We start from the raw sequence: 10,039 nt of genomic DNA on the forward strand, positions 1-10,039 counted from the left end.
TCATTGGGTGATCCCCGTGTCTTTCTTGGGGTCCTGTTTTCCAGGTAGCCTCCCTGGTGATGTGAGTAGCAGTCCAGTCATCCTTGTTCCACATCTAGTATCCTATGAGTGAGTACATACCATGTTTGTCTTTCTGAGTCTGGGTTACCTCACTCAGGATGATTTTTTCTAGATCCATCCATTTGCTTGCAAACCTCATGATGTTTTTTAAACCTATCCACATCTTAGTCAGAGTTACTATTGCTGTGATGAAACACCATGGCCAAAGCAACTTGGAAGGAGGAAAAGGTTTATTTAGTTTCTACTTCTATATCACTGTTCATCATCCAAAGAGTTAAGACAGGAACCAAACAGGGCAGGAACCTGGAGGCAGGAGCTGATGCAGAGGCAATGGAGGGATGCTGCTTACTGGCTTGCTCCTCATGGCTTGCTCAGCCTGCTTTCTTATAGAAGCCCAAACCACCAGCCCAGGGATAGCACCACCCACATTACACTGGGCCCTCCCAGTCAATCAATAACTTTATGCCCTACACTTTATGACCTACAGGATTTCCCACAACCCAATCTTATGAAAACATTTTTCTCAGTTGAGGTTCCCTCCTCTCAGAAGACCCTACCCTGTGTCAAGTTGACATAAAATTAACCATGAGTCCTCAATTATTTTCCAAGAAGTGCCTCTTCTAATTCTCTTTAAGCCTTAAAGGCTTCAGCCTTAGAGCTGATTAGTGACAAATTTCCCTCAGGAAAGTCGATCCTTATGAACTCAAAAGGGGGAGTTATGACACTGCTGGCTGTACTCTCACCTGCTTGAGTTCCTGCAGAGTGAGAAGGATGGAGGGGCCAGGGAATACAGGGAAAGGACGATGACTAGTAGGTAGAGAAGGAAAGGGAAAGTGTTTAGTAGTGCTTGCTAATCTGACTGGGGTCACAAATTTATGCCAGCAGACACATGCAAGAGAGGACAGTAGCGCCTCCCATTTACTTACTGGATGTAGGTCCTGGGCAGCTGTTACATTGTCTTGGGTTGATTTTTATCTCCCTTTCTTAAACATTAAAAATTGATTTAAACATCCTTACCATTCCATTCAAAAACAACACCTTTGTAAGTTAATTTTTCTGCATTCAGTTCTCACATTGAAGTACCACAATCAAGGCTACAGATAAAGCTGATATACACCAAAGTGATAGTGACTTACTAGATACTTTGTCTTGATAAACAAAGTTCATGAAGAATATTGGAAGTTAGAAAGTGAGGGGAAAGTCAAGGAGACACTGGATTTTGGACTGGTGCTGTATTGACGGAGGATTTCAGTGTGTGCACCTCAAATTTGCTGATACACGTATGTAATTCCCTGGGTAAGCACAGTGCCTTCCTCGCCTGACATACTTCACCTTACACTGTAATAACTAATGACTTATTCCAAACACTTACATTTTTAACTATGAAATACTAGGTTCAGAACTACTTGACAAGAAGTATATCCACATCATGTGTAATTTTTACACTTGAGTCTATTTGTAAATTAACCACAAATTGCATAATATTGAAAAATGCATTCAAATTAGTTAAACATCTCAAGTAGGCAATATTTACTTAAGTGTGAATCCCTTTGGAGACAGCAGTTAGACTTTGGGGACATTTCCCCACAGAAACGCTCTGCAAATGACCAAGGGTATTTCTATAAAAAGGTTTCCCAAGTATTATATTTGTAAGTAATTATAAATAATTACAATGTCCCTTGCTGGAGATTGGGTTAAATATGTCATGCAACAACCCTAAGACAACATACAAATCAGCAATAAAAAGGAGAGGGTATTTCTGCAATGAATGACTTATACAGAAGTTGTCAAAGCTATACTGGTATATGAAAATAGAAAATTTAGTACTGTCTTAGCTACTTTCTCATTGCTGTGATAAAATACCCTAACACAAACAGTTTAAAGGGGCAGAGTTTATTTTGGATGACAGTTCCAGAGTGATACAGTCCATCTTAACACAAAGAGATGGTAGCAGACAGTAAACGCATGGGGGCAGGAGCAGGAAGCTAACTGGTCACGTTTGCATTTAAACTCAGAAGGCAGAGAGTGAACAGGAAATGGTGTCTGTCTATAAAGCTTCAAGGCCTGCTCCTCGTGACTCATTTCTTCAAGCAAGAGAGATACCACTTTCTTTTAAAATGAAGCTACCAGCTGGAGACAGTGTCCCCAATATTTGAACCTATGAAGAACATTACACATTGAAACGGTATAAATTGATGGCATGACTGCTCCATGGATTTTGCTGTAGATATGAGAGAGAGAGAGAGAGAGAGAGAGAGAGAGAGAGAGAGAGAGAGAACAACAAGGAGGCATCTGGAAGAGTCCATAGCACAAAAAGAAGAAGACTGAACTTTGCCAGCTGATTGGATATGGCCAGCTATCTGTAAGAAAAGGGAATAGCAGGAGACAGAGAAGGAAGAAAACATAGTGAGAGAAGCAGGAGCACAACAGAGAGAGGGAGAGAGAGAGAGAGAGAGAGAGAGAGAGAGAGAGAGAGAGAGAGAAAGAAAGGAAGGAAGGAAGAAAGAAAGGAAGGAAGGAAGGAAGGAAGGAAGGAAGGAAGGAAGAAAGAAAGAAAGAAAGAAAGAAAGAAAGAAAGAAAGAAAGAACAAAAGAAAAGAAAGAAAGAAAATAAGTACATGACAAGAAGAATATCAGGGTTACAAGGAGGATATGTATCTGTGGGGTGGGAAGCCCTGAGTTGGATTTAGGGTAGGGAAAGAGGTGAGAAGCGCTAGTATACTAGCATGTACTTTGAAATGTGTAACAGATACTTGTGATACTGAGGAGGCCAACATGAGCTTTGATATGCTGATAGACACCACAGGTAGCCATATGTCCCTTCTGACAGAGGTAACAGAAATGACTTCTTTTGGTAGAGGTGAACCTCAGGAACTAGTGATGGCATTTCTCTAACCACCAGAAATCCTCCTATTGTTGTGGAATATTAACTTAACTGTGTAAAGATGTGCTGCATTTGTTTATGCTGCGGAATATTAGTTTATATATGTAAAGATGTGTTGCATTTGTTCATGGAATATTTGTTTAATTATATACAGATGTGTTGCTGTTTTACCTTACCTGCCTAAGGCACCTGATTGGTCAAATAAAAAGCCGAATGGCCAATAGCAAGGGAGGAGATGTAGGTGGGACTTCCAGGCAAAGACAGTAAGTAGGAGGAGGAATTTAGAGCTGGAGGAAAGAAGAAAAAGAGAGCCAGGAAGGCACCAGGGGCCAGACAGACAGACATAGAGGAAGCAGGAAAGTAGGACATACAGAATGAAAGAATGGCAAAAAGCTCTGAGGCAAAATGTAGATAAATAGAAAAAGGTTGATTTAAGTTAAAAAGAACTAGTGGGGCAAGCCCCAGCTAAGACCAAGCGTAAGTCTCTGTGTCTTCACTTGTGAGTTGGTTGGAGGCCCAAAGAAAATGCCAACTACATCCTATAGTCCACATTGAAGCCATTTTTGATATGTGGACCACCTTTCAGAGTTTGGAGACTTGGAGTTTCCCTTGGACCTAACAGAAACCACAATAAATACCGTGCATACACTCCGACCTTTTGTATTTCTCTATGTGGCTACGTAATTTGAGGAAATGTTCATAAAGAGATGTAACAAATTCTAACTTGTAGCTTCTTTAGAGGTTGAGCCTCCACTTTCTGCCTTTTATTGTCGTTATTGTTTGACTTTTCAATACACACATTGCCTGTGCAATAAACATATCTTTTGAGGGCTGATGAAATGGTTCAGTAGGTGAAGCCACTTGCTTCCAGTCCTGACCACCTGAATTTGATCTCTAAGACCCACGTAGTGAGAGAAGTTAAATGACTCCTGCAAGTGGTCCTCCAGCCTCCACATGAGCATACACACAGAAACACACACACATTTACCAACACATGATAATGTAAAACATAAAAATATTTTTGAAAGTATGCTGTGTCAAGGTTGGCTTAGTTGTGGCCATAGCCTCCTCAGCCTGCAGTGTTAGGTGTGGTCCAGGGCCTTCTGTGCCATCATGCAGTGTGGGGTGCTCTGGATATAGTTTCCTTCCCAACTCACCATCAATGCCTTCATCTTGAGGATCTGATGCTTTACTTCTATCCTTTTAAATGTGCGTTTGATTCTTTCTATGCTCTTCCATCTGTACCCAGCACTCTATGCTTTGTTCTTCTGCTGTCTGTTTCATGCTGACAGGTTCTTTTCCAGGCTAACTTTTATTCTCTCTGAAATCTCCATCTTCTAAAGGCAAATCCCTCTAACTGCTGCTGTTTTCTGTGGTCACCTACTCAGAACAGAGTACAAAATTCTCTCTTACCAGCATCAGCTGAGTCTGAGCTCACTAGTTTTCCACTGCAGGTATTCATTCCACCACCTAAAGCAAGTCTGAGGGATGGCTGCCTTTGAAGCACTATTGTGGATAAAAGGCATTCTACTAACTGCCAGAAGAACAATAGAACAGAGGTGATATGCTTCAAAGATGGCCCTGGTCCTAAGATCCTGACCTCATGGTACTCATATCTTTGTATAGCATGCTCACACACTGAACTAGCCTTGACCTATGTGACCAATAACGCATGTGTAAATCATAGTGAATAATCATGGAAGGAATCACAGCTTGTCTGTTTCATTATTGCTTGAGAACTCAGATGTCAGGCTGTTAGGACATGTAACCAGTCCTAGGAAGACAAGCACTTGGAGAGAAACTGAGGTCTTCTGATAACACGTAGGACCAACTTTGGGAGCTATCTCAGCAAGCCATGGTGGAAATGTCCTCAGTCAAGGATTTGTCCAACATAGACACAAGACCTGCATATGCTGTAGGAATAACAATACCCTACAAATCAAGCCTGTACTCTCCTTCTTCTCCATCCTGTGCCCTGTGGGTGTAACTGGCCATCTCCAGTTTTTGAGGACCCAGAAACAAGTTGCTCTAACTCTTCATATTTTTCCTTTTCTTTTCGTGCTCTGTGTATTACCCTTGTTTTTTTTTCTCCTTTTCACTACACTGTCAGCAATATTTTCATTTCATCATATTTGTATTCTTAGTGTATGCATATGGCACATGTGTGTGGGCAGACAAGCCATGGCACACAAGTGAAAATCAGAGGACACAGGGGGAAAGACCATTCTGGATAGACAGTATTGAGAATTTACATTGTATATGTATGGAGGTATACTTTTAAATATTAAATTTTGTTTATGTAGCTTCTAACATTCCTAGGAGACACAGTTTTACAGAAAACTCCCTAATCCTCTGGCTAATAGAATCTTCCTGTCCCCGCTTCCTCAATGGTTCCTGAACCTTAGGAGTGGATCTTTTGTATATGTAACCTCTGGAACTGGGCTCCACAACTCAGCAGTTTGACTGGATATGCTTTTCTGCAGTGGTCTCCATCTGTTGCAAAGAGGGATTTCCTTGATTCAGGGTGAGTACTACATTTATTTGTAGGTTTAAATGTTCAAATATTTAGAATGTCATTAGGGATTATGCCAGTTTGGTAAATTGATATGGACTCTTCTTCAAGTTCCATGACTTCACTAGCCCTGGGTAGTTGGTTAAGTTTCCAATACCAGGTTTTGATTTCCCTCTTATTGATCGTGTCTTTAGTCCAAGACATGTTCAAGTTAAAGAGATGTTGGTTACTTCCAGGGTATGAATGCCACTAGTGACTGAAACTTTCTCAGTAGACTGAGCATTTTCCTCTAGTCTAGAGTATGAGAGAGATACCAAGGTTTCAGTTACCTTTTTATCCTACTATAAATTCACATTAGTGGAACTTTACCACCAGCAGATACGCCTTCCAGAGATGTTGGCAAAATAGTGATGAAATAAATAATTCAGCTTGTGTAAACCTCACATTCCTAGCTAAATGGTTAATGGGTCTGCCAGTGAGACACATTAGTGTCGAGTTGCATCAGGATGTAAAACTCCTAAATATTTATATCTATTCTTTATTCAAATATTAAGTGACTCCACTTTCCCAAGTTAATAACTAGAACTGTAATGGCAGTACTTTTTTTTCTCTGCGAGAATATCTTTCAATCCTCAACTAGTTACGTATACTGCTTAGGAGTAGACTTTGTAAAATTCACATCATTGTCAGAATCACAGGCTCATATAGAATGGCACTCTTAGGAGGTGTGGCTTTGTTGAAGGAAGTATGTCACTGGGGGTGGACTTTGAGGTTTTCAGTGTTCAAGCCAGACCAAGTGTCATGCTCTCGTCCTGCTGCCTGAGGATCCAGATGTAGAACTCTAAGCTAATTCTTCAGTACTATGTCTGCCTGTGTGCTACCATGCCATGATGATAATGGACTAAACCTCTGAACTGTAAGCCAGCCCCAATTAAATGTTTTCCTTTATAAGAGTTACGTGGTCATGGTGTCTCTTCACAGCAATAAAAACCCTAACTAAGACATACAATATTTATGGAAATAAAGATATTCATGAAGATGTGTTGCTGGGTCATAGGGAGATAGTTACCTATGTTCTAATGTCCATTATAGTAGATCTGTACCTCTACACTAAGTGTTCATTTGTTCAGTACGAGTAATTCAGTTTATGCATTATTTTTTTCTTGTCAATGATTTCTTTCTTTCTTTTCCTTTTTTTTTCTTTTTTCTTCCTTCCTTTTTTTTGAGATAGAATCTCACTATATATCTCTGGCTGTCGAGGAACTTGCTATGTAAACCAGGCTGGACTTGAAATCATAGAGCTCCATTTGCCTCTGAAGGCATGTGCCATGCCACTATGCCCAGCTTTTCAGAGATTTATGATTGCCCTCTAGACCATTCTTTATAAATCTTGTCTTATGGCAGTGGACTGACATTTCAATTAAATATTAATTAGATTATACTAGCTTTTCATCATGTACAAAATTTAATGCTTCCAAGAGAAAATTAACTTTTAATAGACTTGTGGTGGAAAGGTTAGTCATTTAGACAAATGCCCCTGTAAAACTCAGAGTCCTGTTAGAAAAACACATGCATAATGTAGTATATATACTTCGTGTAAATGTATAAATACACAAATATGTGTTGCATATATCTGATTATATGGCTCCATTATTTGTGTATGCACAACTCTTTTTTTAAATAGGGATTTCTAATTTTAACTTAAAATTTTATTTGCTTTATGTGTGGGCGCTTTGTGTGTATGGATGTCTGGAAGCCATGTGGGTGTCTAAACTAGGGACTTCATTTATTCAGCTGTGGGAGGTAGTTAAGCAGTCTCTGTAGGGCTATTGTCTGTCTTTGATGATGGTTTTGAAGCCTGTGGGGACAGGAAGTTGGACGAAGAAAGTGGATGTTGACCATATTTCCTTATTTCACTCTAGTCTGGTTATTTTGGAATCTTTTCTCAATTAGATCTAGGCATCACCTGTTACAGTTTTGTTTCTATAACTCATAGATCAGGCTTCTAGACTTCCTTTCCACATAAATAGCATGGAGCTTATGTCCCTGGGCCTCCTTTGATCAACAAGGGGCAAGTAGATTAATCTCCTGTAAGCCCTAATGTCTAAAATCTCCACTTTGAATATACATTTCTTCAATAAACTTTATCCTTGGCATCTCAGTTTTCCCCACACAACCTTATTTTTCCTATCATAAAATCACTGAAAATAAACTCACTGTGCCTCTCTGAGTCCTGGCTTGATAGATGCCTTGGGTCTCCATCCCTTTCTGGTAAATTTATTATCCAGTCTGACCTGACCACCAGCTTTCCTTATATGTGCCTTCTTTACAAAATATTTATCAATTCTGCTGTATTTCTGCATTCAGATTGCAGCCCTCTGACAGGCCAGCATGGCCACGATCTGCTTGTTATCTACTTCTTAAGCTAGTCTATTGGTCTCTGCCTGAGCTATTCTTCCAAAAGAATATGAATTGCAAAACAAAACTTTTGTTAAGTGCAGAAATATGGAGGACCATGCTCAAAGATCAAGAATAAAAATTTATCCCAGCAGCGTTCCAACTGTTGTTAAAACTACATAATACATTTCAATGAATTAAATCACAATCTCTAACCTCATGGGCAGCAGAGAGAAAATATAAATATGAAGTGAGTGTCAAGAACAAGCCAGGGTAATGAGATAGACAGAAGGCATTGGTGAGGTGCTATTTAGAGAGGGTGCATTAGATGGGCTCATGTTTGAGAAGAGACCAGAAGGAAAAAGGGAAAGAATCATGCGAGTGTTTGGGGAGAGAGGAGCCCTCTATGTAGAAGGAGCACAGACATGGAGGCCACAAACACTCAAGAATAGGCAGAGAATAAGAGCTTGGTAGAGTGTAACCCTAATATTTTAAAGGCACTAATTAATGCAATTACTAGGGATATTATTATACACAAGGTCATTTCAGTTGAATAAATCTCTGGGAATGAAATTTCAAAGCAGAAGATATGAACTTTTTTATGACTCTTGAAGTTATCACTATCCCACTTTGTGAAAGACCACAGTTCACATTGCCACTGGCCATTTCTAAGTATACAGAGAAATATTGGGGGAGTGTGTTTGTTGCTAATGTCCACACTCAAAGGGGCAGTAATATTTCCCTACAGTAAAGGGCAGAAATGCACTGAGATCTGAGGTTTGTACTTATTAGTACCTTCTTCACTTCTTCTGGAATATTAAATAAAAAATCCTATTATTCAAAGCACACTAGCCAGTCAAGATTGTGGGGAGGGGCTGCACTGAGTTCTGAGCTGCCATAAGAAGAGCCAGATTCATGTTCTGCTTTGGCCATCAGTTGGATGGCTTTGAGTAAGACTCTTAACTACACTGACTCATTTCTCACCCAGAAAAGAGTGGCTTGACTTGGTGTGTTAGTGTTAGTCAAGATTTTCTAGAGAAACAGAACTGATAGAAATATATATATATATATTTCTAGATATATTTCTATCTCCCAATGAAAAGTCCAAGAATCCAGTAGTGTTCAGCCTATGAGACTGAATGTCTCCTCTGGTCTTCAGTACACAGGAATCCCAGAGCAGTAGGCTTTAACGCCAATGAAGAAATCCTCAATTGAAGGATAGATGAACTTTCCTGTCAGAGTGAGGGCAAGTAGGCAAAGAGCAAAAGCTTCCTTCTTCCTTTTTCTAAGTCCTTCATATAGGCTCCCAGCAGAAGGTGTGTTCCATACTTAATGTGGACCTTTCTACCTCAAAAGATATAGATTTAGGGTGGGTCTTCCCACTTTAAATGATTTAATTAAGAAAATAACCCCCACATGTGTATCCAGCCACTTGGGTTTTAGTTAATTCCAGATGTAGTCAATTTGGCAACCAAGTATAGCCATTACACTTGGTAAAGAATAAAATGAAACATAGCATGGAAAGATTTTCTAATTTGGAAGGACGCTAGTGTGGACTAGGCATTCTCTATCATTATCTCACTGACAAGATGCACAATGTTTTCATTTAAAACTGGTCTTTCATTTAAATGCTGGTCTCTGACATGTACTGTATCATGTGACCAGCACCTGCAACCAGCATATAATTCAAGGGGTAATCCATTCAGGACTAGGTCTGTGTGGTGATCAGATGTTATATAGAATGTTTACTGAAGCATACTGGAGGACATCCACATTATTCCTGCTGGTATATGAAGAGACTGATTGTACTGCAATCTTGAGAAAGAATGCCTGAGAACCTCATCACAGTAGGCTAAAGCAGATCCCAGAAAGAGGCAGAGAAATTTCCAGTAGTGACCCCTCAAGTGTGGCTGTCCTCCATTCAGCCTTCAGCTGGCCTGTTTCATGAGACGATGCATTCCTTCTGCTAAAGCCAGTTTCAAAGGCTATTCTGTCACTTGAAGCCAAATGATTTCGGAATTATGCGAACCTTTGGTGCTATTGGAGTACTCCATGATTATCAGAGAGTTTCACATAGCATGGCACTGCTTTCTTCCCACAGCTCTGGGAAACCCCCTATGTAAGGTGTGCTAGTGTAATTTCAAGGGTGAAGCACCTAACACAGTTTGTGGTAGTTAACTAGCAAG

Source organism: Peromyscus eremicus, chromosome 9 (genome assembly GCF_949786415.1).
Source record: "Peromyscus eremicus chromosome 9, PerEre_H2_v1, whole genome shotgun sequence".
Taxonomy (NCBI): Eukaryota; Metazoa; Chordata; class Mammalia; order Rodentia; family Cricetidae; genus Peromyscus; species Peromyscus eremicus.